The sequence below is a fragment of the Halichoerus grypus genome, chromosome 8 (assembly GCF_964656455.1).
Source record: "Halichoerus grypus chromosome 8, mHalGry1.hap1.1, whole genome shotgun sequence".
Taxonomy (NCBI): domain Eukaryota; kingdom Metazoa; phylum Chordata; class Mammalia; order Carnivora; family Phocidae; genus Halichoerus; species Halichoerus grypus.
Window position 1 is genome coordinate 6,914,352 of NC_135719.1, and position 17,365 is coordinate 6,931,716.

A 17,365-nucleotide genomic window follows, 5' to 3' on the forward strand; every position below is an offset into this window, starting at 1 on the left:
GGTGTGTGCGTGCATGTTCAGTGAGACCAAAGGCCCTATACGGTAACTGGTAGCCAGGAAAGAGCTGCAAGCCTCTTCCTCTCTAACTCCCAGCCACAAAGCCTCAGAGCACTGTGTCCTTTCCGTCACGAGACGCAAGCGGAACCGTGGGTGAGGGGCCAGGGACGGACCCACCTGCTGCCACTTATCTTTCTACTGGGAGGAGGCACGCATTCTTCACACGGAGGGCAGGCTGGCGGATGGGGAGGGCTTACGGGAGGTGCCCCCATGGTGGGCAAATCTTTTTTTTTAAATTTAATTGTTTCTAAAGATTTTATTTATTTGAGAGATAGAGAGCATGAGACAGAGAGAGAGGGAGAGGGAGAAGCAGACTCCCCGCTGAGCAGGGAGCCGGATGCGGGGCTTGATCCCAGGACTCTGGGATCATGACCTGGGCCAAAGGCAGACGCTTAACCGACTAAGCCACCCATACGCCCCATGGTGGGCAAATCTTAAGCAAGATCGTACTGGCTTTTTAGGACACATTTCATTCCACGAGTCTGGGTGCAAGCAATCTCACATTCTTCTGTTTTCCTAAATCACATTGAACGCAACCCTGAGTCTGGCTTCCCAGGATGATGAGGAATTCCGTCTCAGGCCATCCCCGGGTTCAGCAAGAGCACTGCGGAGGAATGGGCTCAGGGGAGGTGCTCCCTGTCCAAGGGCTCATGCTTCGTGATGGTGGCTCTCCGTCCCTCCCCGGCTGATGGGGAGTAAGGGCCACTTGTCACAACTCCAAGGCGAGGTCCAGTCCCCTCACTTTGGAGCTCAAAAGAAAGTTTAAAAGCCACACCCCCCCGCCCCCATTCAGCTCTACCATCTGGTCATAGAGAAGTTACCACTGGCCCCCAGGGAGGTGGTGTGGGTTGCCTAGAGTCACCCAGTGTGTGGCAGAGTCAGAGAGGACCCGTATTTCCTGGCTCCCAGGCTGGTTCCATTTGCACTGCTGCACCCTGCTTATGACAAGGGTGGCGGCAGCGTCCTCGGGGCTGGAACTAGGCCACATCCTCCCCAGGTCTGCCACAAACCTGTGCTGACTGAGCCCGTTTCCTCATCTCCAGGATGGGGGGAGGTGGTGCCAGAGACCCCCGGTGCCCTCTAAACCCTGCCTCTTGCCCGTGTCCCTAGTCTGTGCCCATCTTGGAAATGCAGCCTTGCAGGTATGACCTGGCCTCCCTCCGCTTCCGTCCACCCCCTGCTTGTTTTCCTCTTGGCCTGCTAGGCTCCTGTCTATTGGTTAAATCCTTTCTGGTTCGACAGACCCTCCCTGCCCTCAACCTTGGCTTGGCAATAAATACAGTTCTCTTTCATAAAATATGTTTTCTCAGTCACTTACCGGTAGCCAAACTCTCCGGTGATTCTTTTCAAAGACACAAATTGCTTACATGTGCCTCGGAAGTCGGAGGCCTCCCAGACTTCCTCGCTCCTGCTCGCTCCTGACTTTCCACTTAAGGGTCCGGCTCCGTAGCCCTGATTCCCTTGTCCTGTTTGGGTAGCTCATCTTTCCTTTAGTGAGTCCAGAGCCCCTTCTGCTGGGGGTGTGAGGCGCTGTCCCCAAGCAGTGGGAGAGACACTGGAAACCGAGGGTAAGAGAGAGGCAGGCCTGGGGTCCATGGCTGGGTCCACGGGAACATCTGCCTTTGACTCCAGTCACGTGCCCCAGAGCCCTGGTCCGTTACCCCTGGGGATGAAACAGGACTAGTGTGGAGGGCAGAACCCCAGAGACCTGGTTTCTATTTCCAGATCTGCCACAGGGTAACTTGTGACCATGGATCAGCCTTGTCCTGGTGCTGAGCCTGTTTCTCATTTATAAAATAAGCAGATTGGGGGCACGTGGGTGGCTCAGTCGGTTAAGTGCCTGCCTTCGGCTCAGGTCATGATCCCAGCGTCCTGGGATTGAGCCCTGCATCGGGGGAGCCTGCTTCTCCCTCTACCCTTCCCCCCTGCTCGTGATCTCAATCTCTCTCTGTCTCAAATGAATAAATAAAAATCCTTTTAAAAAATAAAATAAGCAGATTGGGATTCTGAAGCTGTGGTTCTTAGGCGGTTCCCTCGAGTGCTGAGGTCCTGGTGAAGATCTCCTAAGGCCTGGCAGGGGTAGTGGAGGTTGCCTGTAGGGCGTCAGCCTCACTCACCCTTTCTCTAACCAGAGCAGCCTGGCATGAATCAAGCTCTCACCCAAGATCTCATTTGAAAATCAGGTTGGAAAGACTGGAAACAACCCCTGTGCTCCTCTTTAGGAGGCTGGTTAATAAACTATAGAATAGCCACGAGATGGGATACTATAAAGCTGGAAAAAAGGAGGCTACTGTCAAAAGTAATGATAAGGCAAGATCTCCAGGATATATCAAGTAAAAACAGGAAGATACAGAATGATGTAGAGTATGTCATTTTTAATATAATTAAAGGGGGAGGAAAGAAGTAGATCTGCATCTGATTGATTTGCATAAAGAAGCACCAGAAAGATACACGTGGATCTAATGGAATAGTCACCTGTTGTTGGGGAGGAAGGGGAGGAAGGGGAGGAGGAGGGGGATGCAGCCACAGGTAAAAGTGATATTCTTCTTCTTTTTTAAGATTTATTTATTTATTTCAGAGCGAGCGAGCGAGAGAGAGGGAGTAGGGGAGGGGCAGAGGGAGAGGGAAAATCTGAAGCTAACTACCTGCTGAGCGCGGAGCCCAAGGTGGGGCTCGATCTCACGACCCTGAGATTGTGACCCGAGCAGAAATCAAGAGTCGGACACTTAAACAACTGAGCCCCGCAGACGCCCGGAGAAGTGATGTTCTTAAAGCACGGGTACGATCCTGTCTCCCGATGCCAGACAGGAGCAGTGAAGTCACAGCTCCCAGCCAGCCACGCAAACCACTAGGGTGAGCAGCCGATACACTGAGAACCCTTCTATGCCCACACAGCATGCTGGTTTTCACTCTCAGGACACTGCTCGATAAATTGCATGAGATAGTCAACACTCTATTATAAAATAGGCTTTGTGTTAAACGACTTGGCCTAACTGTAGGCTAATAATGTAAGCGTTCTGAGCATGCGTAAGGTAGGCGACGCTAAGCTTATGGTGTTCAGTGGGTTAGGTGTATTAAATGCATTTTCTTTTTTTTTTTTTTAAAGATTTTGTTTGTTTATTTGATAAATGCATTTTCATTATATGATATTTTCAATTTACAATGAGTTTATCAGGATGTAACTCCACTGGGAGTCGGGGAAGATCTGTATAGCTTTTTATAGCATCTTGACTTTGATATATTACATTTTCAAGAAAATATAATTTAAATTTTAAAAATATACCAAATGGGAAAACAGGAGTTAGAGGGAGACTCAGCTGGCGAGAAGTTAGGCAGATGGAAGAGCTAAGAGGTGCCCACAAATGCCTATCTCGAAAGGCAAAAGGGAAAGGAAGGGGCCTTGGGTCTCGAGGCCTGGGGAAGAGGAGCCGTGGCCCCAGGTCCACCTGCTCGAATGCCACTGTCTCCCCAGCGCTTTTGCACAGTCAATGGAGAAGGCCCCTGACGCCCAAGCCTCCCGCCCCATCCTTGCTCGCCTGCCTGGCCTGGGCTCCCTGTCTCCTGGGGTGGAGGCCAGCGGCTGCCCTCATCAGCTGGCCAGCCAGACCGGCACCCCCCAGCACCCCCCCACCGGCCAGCAAGCCAGAACCTCCTCCACGCAGGGCTGTCTCCAGCAGACGTCAGCCCCAGACTGTGGCCTGAGCCGCATCCAGAACAGAGCTCAGGGCACAGATGTTCCCATTCTCTGGCTCTGGACAAGCTTCTTGGAAAAATCACGGAGCCAGCCTTCCTCAATCCACCTTTGAGTGGCGAGAAGAGGGGCCCTTCTCTCCTGCGGCTGTAGGCACCTGGCTGCCCGCCCTGGGGGCCAGCCGCCGGCTGCTGATCCAAGCGGCCCTTGTCCGTGCCTGGCTCCTGTCCGAAGGTCCCTGTAAGGAGGCGGGTGGGCTGAGCGGGGGCGGCGGAGGCTCCAATCAGCCCCTGTCTAAGGTCTGCGTTCATTCTGGCTTTTTCTGGCTGGCTCACCAACAGGAAGTGGTCTGGCTGAGATGGGGACGCTGGGCAGGACCCCTGGGTGGGGCACTGCAGCGAGACTGGGACAGACATGAGTCCAGGACAGACTCCTGGACTCAGAGAAGAGGGGAGGGGCTCAGCGTTTATTGAGGTGCTATTATGTGCTGAGATTTGCAGTGAGACAGACTTGTATTCAGATCCATTAATTTGTCGGGGAGTAACAATATGACCTTGAGCAAGTTCCATGATGTACTCTCTGAGCCTCAGCTTCATCATCTATAAAATGGGGATGACAGTAGTGATATCCCTGAAGACAAAATGAATGGGATAATAAATCACCTAGTCAGTCGGTACTGAAAAAAATATTGGCCACCCTCCCCCTCTTGAGTACAAAGTGCAAGGCCAATGCCAGGCAAGGTTTAAGATCCTGAACCCAACTGCTCGGGTTCAAATCCCAACTCTGCCCACTTACTAGCTCTGTGATCTTGGGCCAGTTGCTTAATCTCTCTGTGCCTGTGAAAATGGGGACAATGCATACACCGTCCAGAGGACGGCGAGGAGGAACAGTGAATCCCGAGCAGTGCCTGGCATGCAGTGAGCACCGTACGTGTTACCTCTTGTCGCTGTTTTGTCCACAACTGCCCCACCACAGCAAGTCCGTGGGGACCCTGTGTTAGCTGACCAAACATGGGAGCTCTAATCTGAGGGTCTCTCCTGGAGCCAGGCTGGGCTGGGGAGAGTTTACCCCAGTTGGTCTTTCCCGGGTCTGCTACTGACCCGGGGTGGGAGGGGAGGGAAAGCTCAGTTCAACCCCAATCCCCTCACCCCACGCCAACCACCATCTGTTTTTCATAAATCCCTCCAGTGGTTTGCCTGGGAAAGACAGTGAGTTTCCTTAGGCCACAAAGCCCTCCAAAACCACCCATTTGGGCAACCAGGCTGCTCATGGGGTGGGCGGGTCCCTCTGGGCCTCCTTCCCACCCTACATCTGGCCCTGACAAACCTTAGGGCCACCGCCACCCTCTTGGCACTGCTGCCGAAGAAGGTCACTCCCCTTGTCCTGGCTGTAGCCTGCCCGCCCCTCGGGCTCCCGGCTGCCCACTGCTGCCCACAGCTCACCATCCCCCAAGGCCGCTTGATGACCACAGTGATCCAAGTCCACACTGATCCAGGGACCAGCTGCCCATCAGCCCCGAACCACTGGCCCACAAGAGCACTCTCGTTGCCAAAGAACTGGGACTGTTCTTTACGTGAACCCCCACACAAGAAAACGTGGTTCTTTCTGGTGCCTCAGGCGGTCGGAGGGGCTTTCAGATGGTTCCTGGACCCTGGCAGAGGTTGGCGAGGCCCCAGATCCCTCCAGCATCTCTCTCACCCTCTGCCCCACTCCCACGGGGCCTGGGCTCCCCAGCTTCCCTTCCCTCCCCGCCCCCCCACAGACTTGGTTAATTTTGTTCTTGGTGTCATCCAGAACTTGCCCAAACATGGGCACGTAAAGACACGGTTCTCTCTATCTTCAAGCAAATAGCAGGGCGGCCACCAGCCCACTGGTAGGAAGCCCTTACTTCTGCATTGAAACAAGCCCTGTATGTTACGGGTGCATTATTATGGTCCCGTTATGAAACAGAATGCAAAAGTCTGCACTCACTTTCAAGTAAGACATGAGGCTTCAAAGATAAACACTAGAATATAGATCCACCAAGTAGGGATTTTGTCTCTTCTGTTCAGTGATGTGTTCCCCGGCCCACGGCAAGTGCTTGTTGAATGAATTTAACACAAGCATGCAGCCTGAGGCTCCGGGCTGGACCTCCTGACGGGGATACCTTCCATCCTTTCTGCCTTTAGGGGAAATATGTGAGAATCACTGGGTCATGCATTATCTCATTTAATCCTCCTTACAACCCTCTGGCTTTGCGCAAGGGACATCGTCACTGAGGGGAAAACCTTGAGCACCTGAACTGTCCCCCCCGTATTTGAGGATGTCCCCGTTGTGTGAGTCTTGGTGGGAGACAGGGCCTCCCTCTCAATCAGAAGCTGAAAAAGCCAGGTAAATGTTTGACCTGCCCCCACAAGTGGGACTGGACACACACCTAAGCAGTAGGTCCAGATACAAGATCAGACCAGAGGTCTCCCTGCTGGGACCAGCGTGAGCCAGTGCCACGGTGCCTGGACCAGCCTGCCCTTGGCTGTGCCCTGGCTGCCCCTCCTTCCTGGTCGGAGCCCGAGCTGAGCCTGGTCCTTCCCTGGCAATTCTCCAAGCTACGCAGCATCCTTCTAGCATCTATGCTTAAGAAATGTTGTCTGCAGGTTGTAAGCAAGAACCTTGGTGTCAGGGCGCCTGGGTGGCTCAGTCAGTTAAGCATCTGCCTTCAGCTCAGTTCCTGATCTCGGGGTCCTGGGATCGAGTCCCATGTCGGGCTTCTTGCTCAGTGGGGAGTCTGCTTCTCTCTCTCCCTTTACCCCTGCCCCCCACCCACCGCTTGTGCTTTCTCTCTCTCAAATAAATGAATAAAATCTTAAAAAAAAAAAAAAAAAAGAAACTTGGTGTCATTATCCCCATTTTGGGGATGAGGAGCCAGGCTTAGAGGGGCTTTGACTGAGCATAGTACTACTGTGTGCCAGGCTGTGCTTAGTCCCACTTTGGAGGGTTAGACACATAAGGGGGCAGTTTCAGTAAAATGTGATGGGGGGTACCAGGGCCCCCCCCGGAAGGTGGAGTGCCTGGGAGCAGCAAGGGAGGCTTCACGGAAGAAGTGGCACAAGTTGAGACTCAAAGGGGAAGGAAGAGGAGGAATTTTCTAGGTGTGGTGTGTTCGGGGTATGGCGAGTTACCCTGCAGGCTGCAGTGAATGGTTCAGGGGGGTCGTGACGGAAGGAGGTGCCGGGGAAGGTGGAGGCCACTCACTGCCTCATTAATGAGTCTGGATTTTGGAGCCATCTTCCCAGTTACAAGTAACAAATAGATTTGGGCTAATTTTAACAGAAAAGGGACTCATTCGAAGAATATCTGGTAACTCACAGACCTGAAAGAAAAAAAAAAAGAAAAAAGAAAAAGGCTCATGAATTAGGTCTGGAAAAGAACAGGGACTAGGAGGTGCCAAGAGTCCAGGTAGAGCGAGCTTCTGGTTTGTCAGAGTGCTACCGCTGTGGCTACTGCTGGAATCGGCAAGCAGTATTCCTGCAGCCCTGAATCAAGCCAGCCGAGATTCAGAGCTTCTGGAGAGGCACGCCTGGGTGGCTCATTGGTTAAGGGTCCGCCTCGGCTCAGGTCATGATCTCAGAGTCCTGGGATCGAGCCCCGCATTGGGCTCTCCGCTCAGCAGGGAGTCTGCTCGTCCCTCTCCCTCTACCCCTCCCCTCTACTCATGCTCTCTCTCTCCCTCTCTCAAATAAATAAATAAAATCTTTTAAAAAAAATAGAAAGAAATAAGGAGTGAAGCTAAGCGAGACTGTAGGTAGGGGCCGAGTGGAGGAAAATTCACATAGCCCAGGAGAGTGATGGTGTGGTCATGAGCTAAGGCAATGAGGATGCCCGTGAATGCAGGAGATATTTGGAAGATGGAATCTTTAGGATTTGGAGAATGTTTGGACCTGGAAGTGGAAGAGAGAAGGAGGGGCTGAGGTAAACCCGGGTTTCTGGCTTACGCGACTGGATGGATCGATGGATGGATGGATGGATGGACGGACAGATGGTTGGAATCATGCAAGCAAGATAAAAATACATGAGAAAGGTAAAAGGGAATGATGACACTCTGCAGAATTTGGGGACCTGCTGGGTTTGAAGTGCCCATGGAGAGTCCCATTGGACAGTTTTAGAATTTAAGAAAGAGGCTAGTGAGTCATCACCTAAAGGGACAATTGAAGTTATGGACATAAGTAAAATCGCCCAGGAGACTAGGCAGAGTGAGAAGGGGGCATGGCTGAGGAGGAACAGCTGAAGGAAACACTGCTCTTGAAGGGGTGGGCAGAGAAAGAATCTGCAGAGAAGTAGGTAACAAGCTGGAAAGAATCAGGAGAGGCTCGTGTCCTAAAAAAAACAGAGTTCCAGGACCAGATAGCCAACATGGTCAAATGCTGCAGAGGAGTCTCAGAGGATAAGCCCTGAAAATCAAGCAATCCATTGGATTTGACCATTTGAAGGCATTGAGAGAGTTGGTTGGAGCTCTTCCAGCAAAGTCCTTAGGACAGAAGCCGATGCATTGGAGAGGGAGAAGGAGGAGACTCTTGGTAAATACATGCTTCTCCGGGGGCAAGTACTGGCTGGGAGGGAAGGAGAGATGTGGTAGTAGCTGGAAAGGAGCCCAGGGTCAAGGGACCATAGATGATGAGCGTGCAGGGGGCCCTTTACTACGTCTTACCTTCATTCCAACGGATCATCCAAATACTGACCCTGAGTTCCAAAGGGGAGAAGTGGTTTTTAACACCCAAAACATGAATCATGATGATAGTGGATGACATCAGTTATGTACATAGTAGAATATGTCTATTTGTTATCAAACAGTGAAAACAGTCCAGCTTTGGGGGGGCTCAAAACAGGAAATAAAGACAAAAATGGTAAAGGGTCTTGTGACCACCTGCCACTCCCTGTGGCTTCATCAGCCCATTTCTGAGAGGAGTACATTCATATTTCCAACTATTACCATTGCTTGATTGGTTTCTCCTCCTCATTCTTCCAGTGGTTTTTTTTTTTTTTTAAGTCTTTTTTTTTTTAAGATTTTACTTATTTATTTGAGAGAGCAAGTGAGAGAGAGAACACAAGCCGGGGGAGGGGCAGAGGGAGAAGCAGACTCCCCGCTGAGCAGGGAGCCCGATGTGGGGCTCGATTCCAGGACCCTGGGATCATGACCAGAGCTGAAGGCAGGCGCTTAACCCACTGAGCCAGCCAGGCGCCCCTCCTTGTGTTGTGGTTTATTCTTTCTTGGTTCTCAGCTTCTGTTCATTTGGGTAACTTTCAGGTAGACATACTTTCTTCAAAGGCCTAGTGATCCATCCGTTGCGGGCTCCTCAGATTGCTGAGTGAGGTGCTAAAATCCTCATTGGGAGAGCTTTCTATTGAGTGGGAAGCGCTTGTTTGTTGACTGTGGGCCACACTGTAGGGTAACGAAGCAGGAGTCCAGCTGGTTCACTGGGAGCCCCCATGGCAATATCTGTAGGTCTTTGCCGTTAGCTTGGTCAGTTTCCTCAGAGAGAAATCCTGACTGAAAGCATTTTGGGGGTAGAGTATGGGAAGGTGGACAAATGTGAGAGGTGTCACTATTCAGAATGCTCCCAGTCCACCAGGATGAGTGCCTCGCTTTCCACCAGGGTGAGTGCCTTGGACGGGTGCTAGGAATTTAACTGCTCCATATTCAGATTTCCTAGGTGCCCTCCTGTTTGCAACCTACTGTTCACTCCTGCCCATTACTTCTCTACTCTTGTTCTCATTTTTCCCTAACAGCTCTATTGGGGTATACAACAAACTTCGGCATAAAGGGTGCGATTTGATCAAGTTGGCCATATCTATTACTATGGACTGAATGTGTCTCCCCAAAATTCCTGGGTGGAAACCTCACCCCCGGTATGACGGTATTTGGAGGTGGGGCTTTTTGGGAGGTGATTAGGACATGAATGGGGAGCCCACCTGAATGGGGTTAATGCCCTTATAAAACAGGCCACAGAGAGCTGGCTCACCCCTTCCACCATGTGAGGACACAATGAGAAGACTGTTGTCTCCAAACCAGACCCTGAATCTGCTAGCATCTTCATCTTGGACTTCCCAGCCTTCAGAACCATAAGAAATAAATTTCTGTTGTTTACAAGCCACTCCATGGACACAGTGTGGACTCTTTCCTCATCTGACTTCATCTATTCAACATAATCATTCTGAGATCTCTTTCTGTTGTGTGTCCTCATAGTTCATTCATGTTTATTGTAGCTGTGTATCACAAGTTATTTATCTACTCACACATTGATGGACACTGTTTCCAGACTGGGGCTGTTACAAATAAAGTTGCTATGAATGTTTGCATACAAGTCTTTATTTTTTCTTTTAAAGATTTTATGTATTTGAGAGAGAGAGAGAGAGAGCACAAGCAGGGGGAGGAGCAGGCAGAGGGAGAAGGATAAGCAGACTCTCGCTGAGCAAGGAGCCCGATGCAGGACTCGATCCCAGGACCCCCGGGATCATGACCTGAGCCGAAGGCAGATGCTTAACCGATGGAGCCACCCAGGTGCCCCTGCATTTAAGTCTTTATACGGACAAAGGCTTTCATTTCTCCCAGGTAAACCCCTAAAAGGAGAATGGCTGGGTCAAATGGCAGATGTGCAACTTTCAAAGAAATTGCCAGACTGTTTTCCTCAAGTGGTCGTACCACTTGATTTTCCCACCAGTAGAGTATGAGACTCTTCCAGTTGTGCTGTATCCTCTCCAACATTTGGGGCAGTCAGACTTTCACATCCCAGGCATTTTAATGGCTGTGTCGTGGTATCCTGTGTTTTTAATTTTCATGTCCCTGCTGACTGATAACATTGTATGTTTCATGGTCTCATTGGCCATTTTTGTATTTTTGGTGGGGGAAGGAGGGAAGCATTCATTCAAGTCTTGCCCGTTAAAATTGGGCTTTTAATAAGAATAAAATTCTGGGGTGCCTGGCTGGCTCAGTTGATGGAGTGTGCAACTCTTGATCTTGGGATTGTGAGTTCAAGCCCCATGTTGGGTGTAGAGATGACTTAAAAATAAAATCTTTAAAAAAAATAACATTCTTCTTGAGTTGCAAATGTTCTCTATATATTCTAGGTACAAGTCCTTTGATACGTGTGTTGTTATTCTTTGCCTCTGGTAGATCTTTATTATGATTAAAGTTCCTATTTGGTCTTTTCCCTTAGTTCAGTTTTGCAGCCTTTGGCATAGGAGTTAAGTTCCACAGATATCTCAGTGTTCTTTCCTGCAAGCTCATCGTTGACCTTCTTGGGAGCAATCAGCTGCCCCAGCTGGCTCTGTCTTTCTGGGGACAGGACACCAGTCCCCCGCACACACTCCTTCAGGTAAGCCAGGAGGGGGCCCACCTCAGAATGGAGTCTCTAGCAGTGCTGGGCTCATTACCCCCTGTCCCCTTGTGTCTACCCACCTCCCGGCAACCCTGAGCCCTTACAGTGAAGTTTCTACCCAGTGAGAGGCAACCACCCTCTTTCATAGAAAGCCCCTCCCCAGCTGGGGTTGGGATGGTACCCCTGGCTTGTTCTGTTTTCCTGCCCTCGAACAATGATGGGATGAGCAATACTCTGCCTCGGATGTGTGAGAGAAAGAAGACACGGCTAAAAAGTCCTCTCTTGGCCCATGCGAGGCCGCCATCTTGTCTGAAACCTAAAGCCCCTCCATGTTATTAATCTGCTCCTCCTCATCTCTTTAACAATTTATGTAAGTCTAGTTATCGCCAGCTGACATGATATTATATATTTATTTGTATTTTATCCATTTCCTGTACTAGAATGTAAGCTCCATGAGGGCAGGAACCAAATATTTTGTTCTCTCTTCTCTCCAGTGCCTAGAACAGTGCCCAGCACATACCAGGTACGTAATACATATTTGTTGACTGAAAGGAGTCTTAGGGCCATCAGACTGGATGAGAGAGAGAAGGTGCAAAGAGAAGAGATGGTCAAGGCCCACGTCCTGAGGAACTGCAGAGGAGGAGGGAAACTCACTCTAGAGAAGTTGAATTATGTGGAGAGATCTAATAAGAGGAGAACCTAAAGATATCTTGAAGTTGCCAATATGGGGTTCACTGGTGATCTGATGAGCACAGTTTCCATGGAGAGGTGGGAAGAGAAGGCAGAGTTGGGGTTTAGAACAAATGAGAGGTGAGAAAAAGGAAAGAGGGGGTGGGGTGTAGATGGTGTTCAGACGCTTGGGGCAGAAAGCGTGCCTAGGACAATAGCTGGGAAGGTGGAGGAGCAAGGGTTTTCTTTTGTTGGCTTTTAAACTGGGAGATGCTACAGCAAGCCTTACAAATACACGTGCAAACAATGTTGGTTCAGTTCCATTTTCCAGTGTCCTGTGCTGAAGGCCATGACCCCTGAGGCCTGACCCCACTCTCCCCTTGGCCTGGGACACTTTCCTCTCCACATCAGCGTGGGGTTTGTGCTGCTCTAGAAGGAGAAGAGATCGGGCTTATCATTCTCCTCCACGGGTGACGAACCCCAAGCATCTTTTCCCCAGAGATGAATTCAAGTCCCGAATCTACCCCTGCACTGCTGAGTGACTCTGGCCAACTAACTTCCCTGTGCCCCGGCTTGCTCGTCAGCGCCCTTCACCTCATCCCCAGTGCCATGGTGTTGGTGGTGGGTCCTCTAGGAGGGAGTCAGGTCATGAGGGTGGAGCCTCGGGAAGGGGATCTGTGTCCTTAGAAGAGACACCAGAGAGGTGGCCTCTGTCTCTCCCAGGTGAGGACACGACAAGAAGATGGCTGTCTGCAAACTAGGAAGAAAGCCTTCACCAGATGTCAGATCTGCTGCCACCTGGAGCTTGGACTTCCCAGCCTGAAGAACTGTGAGAAATAAAAGTCTGTTGTTTAAGCCCCCCGGTCTGTGGTATTCTGCTATAGCAGCCCAGACTGCTAAGACCCTGGCAGGACCACGGGAGGCTCCATTGATTTCGTTGGAGTGTTTCATAGCTTAAGGGGCAGACCCCACAGGGCTGGACAAAAGGTGCCTCCTTCTCGGAGGACCAGAAACAGCCTGTCTGGGCCCCCCAACCCTTGCCAGCACCCCACCCGCACTCAGAGCCCTGATGCATCTTTGTTTGAGGCAATCTTTCATGGAGCACCTGTCTGTGCCCAGCACTTGGCATCCTTGCCTCGGACCCTTGCACCAGGTGGGGATTGTATCTGCATATCAGGAACAAGAACCTGGGACGGGCTACTGCTCAGGAGCACCCAGGCCGGAAGCAAGCGAGCCAGGGCTGGCCTCTAGCCTGCTGCCAGCCAGGTCCTGCCCTTCCGGTGGTGGCGCTACGGTCCAGGCTCCTGGGGTTTCCTCTCTGCCGAAGAGAGCCAGCCTTGGTCTCGCGCTTCTAGCCTTTTCCTGTCCCTTAAAGGGAAGATGCTAGCTCACGTCGAAAGAATTTTATTTTAAATCTGCCCCTCCTTTCTTTAGACTCCAGCTGGTCCTGGGTGCGGTGAGATCTGAACAGCCAGGTCCTACCTGCTCCCCCATGGCCCGAGCTCTTCCTTCAGACTGAGGGTCCTGGGTGGGGGGCAGCCAAGCAGAGCTGCTGCAGACCCCGTTGGAGGACACAGCGGTGGAGGGTGGGGGGAGGGGTTGCTGAGCTGGGACTGGCTGGCTGAGCTGAGGCTATGTCCCTCTCCCTCTGTCTGAGCCCTAAACCCTGGAGGACAGAACAGGAAAAATGAAGAGAGGAGGACATCCAGCCCTGAGCAAGGGACTAGCTCAGTGTCCTAAAACTGAGGTCCTGACCAGCATCCCCTGGGCCTCCTCCCCTTGCACCTGGGGACAGAGGCCAATGGGCTCTACCACCGAACACAGCACGTGGCTCTAAATCAGGGTGCTGGGGCCGGGCCAACATTTGCCTTTTCCTACACGTCTCAGCAAAGCTACTCCAAACCCTCTCTTCCCCCAGCAGGAAAAGCATATGTTCTTTCCATATAGAGGAGAAATTGTTCCACAAGTGAGTAAGACTCTTGGCGATGGAGCCCGGCCTAGCCCGCAGCATGCCGGGCAGGAAGCGGGCAGCCTTCTTACCGCTCCTGGAACCAGACCCAGGCTGGCTCCTGACCCGCCAAGACAGCGGGCCTTTGGACGGGGCCTTTGGGGGGGAGCAGGGCCTGGGCAAGTGCCCGAAGACAGCCGGCCAGGCCAGAGAACTCATTCCCTGAATAGAAGCACTTTCCTCCACTCAGGCCAGGCCGGGCTGGGCGAAGGAGGGCGGGGAGGCCAAGGGGTTTGAGGGGGGCTAGAGAGCTCTCCAATCCCCTCACTCCAGCAGCAAATGGGCCTGAGTCAGAGGTGACTCAGGTACGCTCAGTGAAGTGGGGCCATTCCGAGACGGCCCTTCCCAGCCACCTCCAAATTCTCCTCCATGCCTCAGGGTTAAGTGGCAAAAAGTGACCCCATCCTCAGTGCCTCCATTCGTTCTGCTGGATCTTTCCAAAGCCAGCTCTGGGCTGGAGGATGCCACTCATTCCCTTGTCCCAATGGAGTCCTGGTTTCCTTCCCACCTTGTCCCCATCTAAGAATCCGCTGAGAATGGGGCTGAGGGGAGTGGGCCGAGAAGGGATAGACACGCCGGGTGGTGGGTGGGCCGGGGCGGGGGGAGCGGACAGAGGAGAAATGGGAGGGGCTCCACAGAAGGGGAAACCGCTGAAGAAATTGGGGGCATCTAACCTGGAAAGTCAAAGACTCGGGGTAGGGGGCGCCTGGGTGGCTCAGTCGTTAAGCGTCTGCCTTCGGCTCAGGTCATGATCCCATGGTCCTGGGATCGAGTCCCACATCGGGCTCCCTGCTCGGCGGGAAGCCTGCTTCTCCCTCTCCCACTCCCCCTGCTTGTGTTCCTGCTCTCGCTATCTCTCTGTCAAATAAATAAATAAAATCTTAAAAAAAAAAAAAAAAGACTCGGGGTAGGGGTGAGAGACATGAAAATGATCTAAAGGTGGATGACAGGTCACAACATACAAGTGGAATTGCATTTATCCTGGGTGGGAGCCTCAGTGCGGCAAGCCCTGCACCTCTAAATCAGGGGCCCCACCCCACTGAGGAGTGCTTTCGAGACAGTGAAGTCTCTGTCTTGGGACATATGCAGGCCCCTGGTTGAAAGGAGTCAGGTGGGAGGTGGACTAGAGCTCAGGTCTCAAACTGGTGGCCTGCGGGCCGGACACAGGCCTGAAGGGGTTTCCGCTGGGCAGCATTTCTGCACGGCCACAACCGGCTGAGGCTGAGTGGCCCCTGCCCCGTCCAGCTGGGCACGCATTCCCAGTTCTGCATGGCACATCAGGCCCCAGTCACTCCTTTATTTCCTGCACTGGCCCCTTAGAGGAGGCCCTGCCCAGGGGGGGCCTTCTTCTTCTCTAGGCTCACCCTGTAGGCCCACCTGCGGCAGGACCTTCCCATGGGCTCAGGTGAGACCACATGCCATGAGCCAGAGAGAGCTTTCGGCTGCTAGAAACCACCAGTGCAGGCACGTCCTCTGCTCTCCTCGAGCTGCCATCATGCGGGGACCCATCATGGTCTCGGGGACTGGGTCTTCCCCCACAGGACAGCAGAGTTACTCTCCTGGCCTTTCTGCCCTGGAGCAGAGATAGTCCTCCCGGGTATTTAGGGTCTGGGAAGGGCACCCAGGGCAGGTGCACTGTGAACTGAGGTAGAGGGGACCAAGTGAGGAAGCGCACCCCCTGGCCCCCGGTCCAGGAGGGCGGTGCAGGGCACAATGCCAGCAGGACTGGGTCTGCAGGAAGGTGGGGCAGGGTTAGGGGGGTGGGGGATTAGAAACTAACCGGGGGAGCAAAGTGGGGCAGCTAAGGCTCGGGAAGGAGAGCGCAGAAGGCAAGGCGATGCGGAGCCCAGCTCGGCCCTCTCCCCGTGTGCCTGGGGTGGAGCCCGACCTGCCCTTGCCAGGACTGAGGGCCGGAGAACAGGAGGGGGCGTGCTCCCTGGGCAAGGAGATTCCACCTGCAGCCTGTGTAGGCTGGGGCAGATTGCAGGGCGGTTTCGCTTCCCTGGCCCCATCTGCTCCCCGGAGAGCTGTGGGAGTTGGGACTAATAGTCCCATTTTACCGATGAGGAGACTGAGGTGGAAGTTGTGCAAGGCCGAGTCTAGCCCCTGGGTAGGAGCGGGGCTCCTGGGCATTCACCAGGTCTGGGCTGCTGGGAGCGGGTCTGCTGCGGACGCCGGGACTCGTCCGTCCCAGCAAACGTGACCTTCCTCTCCTCTGCGCTTTACACCCTCGGCCGATGACACCACCACTTGCAAGCCACGACTCCGGGTGTGCTGGGACCCAGGGGGGTCGGGAGTCCCGCGGCACAGCCCAGAGGCAGGCCTTTATTTTGATTATGATCAGTGGTGCCGGGGGCCGTTCGTGGGTCCCTACCCCCACCAGCTGGGGCTGGGCACCGTGCGTATGAGACCTCCAGCCTCTCCTCCCCCCACCTGATGGATGGGGCACCTGCTCTCCCAGAGCTGAGACACGCAAGCCAGGTCAGCCTGACTCTGAAGCTGGTGCTCTCTCCTGGCTATGCAGAATGTGGGGGGTCTCGCGAGTGGGGCCAGGGCCCACGGCACACAGCCCCCCAGGTCCTGACCCTCACTCAGCGCCCCCCTGGGAGGTGGGGTGGGCACCTCCCCACTGGGGGCATCCAAGCACCACAGCCGGAAGCGGGAAGCTGGGTTAGAGACTTCCTTGGGGAACCCCGGTTCACCCCTCCTTTCAAGGTGGAAAAGACCTTGGCCTGGGAGTCCGACAGAGCTGGGGCTCACCTTCCAGGCCCGGCTGTAACTCACTCTAGCTCAGTGGCTGAGGGAGGGTGGCCTACAGGGTCCCTGCTGCAGCCCCCTAGCCATTTTTAAAGACATAGCCCCTCACACCTCATGCCTCCTAAGTGTTCCTGGCTGCTTCGGCCTTGGAGGCCCCCGGGACCGCAGACGGCCCAAGGGCACCGCCTGGTGGCCAGTCTCAGCCAGGCAAGGCAGCCGCAGAGGGCCCGCTCACAGCCCTGAAGTCGGTGGGGCCCTGGGGCCCGAGAGAACCGTGAGGGAGCAAGCTGCCCCTCCCCGCTCTCGCAGACGTGCGAGGGAGGGAGCCCCCCGGGTCCCCAGAGGTCAGCGTGCAGACAGGAGGCACCGCCACTAGGATGCACTCTGAGGGCACAGCTCTCGAGTTTGGGGTCGGGGGGGCCTGGATTTGAATCCCTTGGGTCCTTAACCTCACCTCGAGTCCCTCACCTATGTAGTGGGGCTATTTAGGACACGTTTTTCAGGGCTGTGGACCTCTCTCTGCATGAGCAGGCGGCTGGGGGAGACGGCAGGGGGCAAGGCTGGGCCGGCAGCCGAGTCTACCCTGGTGGTCCTCGGACCCCAAGCTGGTGGCTCTCAACTGTGGCCGCACATGACAATCAGCTGATGCTTCGCTGTGGCTCTCAAAGCATGGTCCCGGACCAGCAGCGGCAGAATCAATGGGGAACTCGTGAAACATGCAGATTCTGGGGCTCCACCCCAGACCTGCTGAGTTGGCAATTCTGGGGTTGGGGTCCAGCACCCTCCAGGTGATGTTGATGCTCCGTCCAGTGTGAGAACACTGTGCTTAGGGAC

The 17,365-nt window shown here is 53.6% G+C and overlaps 1 long non-coding RNA gene across 1 annotated transcript in view; it reads left to right on the forward strand.

The window, feature by feature from the left end:
* Positions 1-11,622, forward strand: part of LOC118549167 (uncharacterized) — a 124,983-nt gene extending 113,361 nt beyond the window's left edge. The window contains exons 2-4 of the long non-coding RNA XR_013450260.1: positions 10,106-10,331; positions 10,936-11,094; positions 11,592-11,622. This is a non-coding gene — a long non-coding RNA (uncharacterized LOC118549167). The remainder of the gene's footprint in view (positions 1-10,105; positions 10,332-10,935; positions 11,095-11,591) is intronic.
* Positions 11,623-17,365: the final 5,743 nt, after the last annotated feature.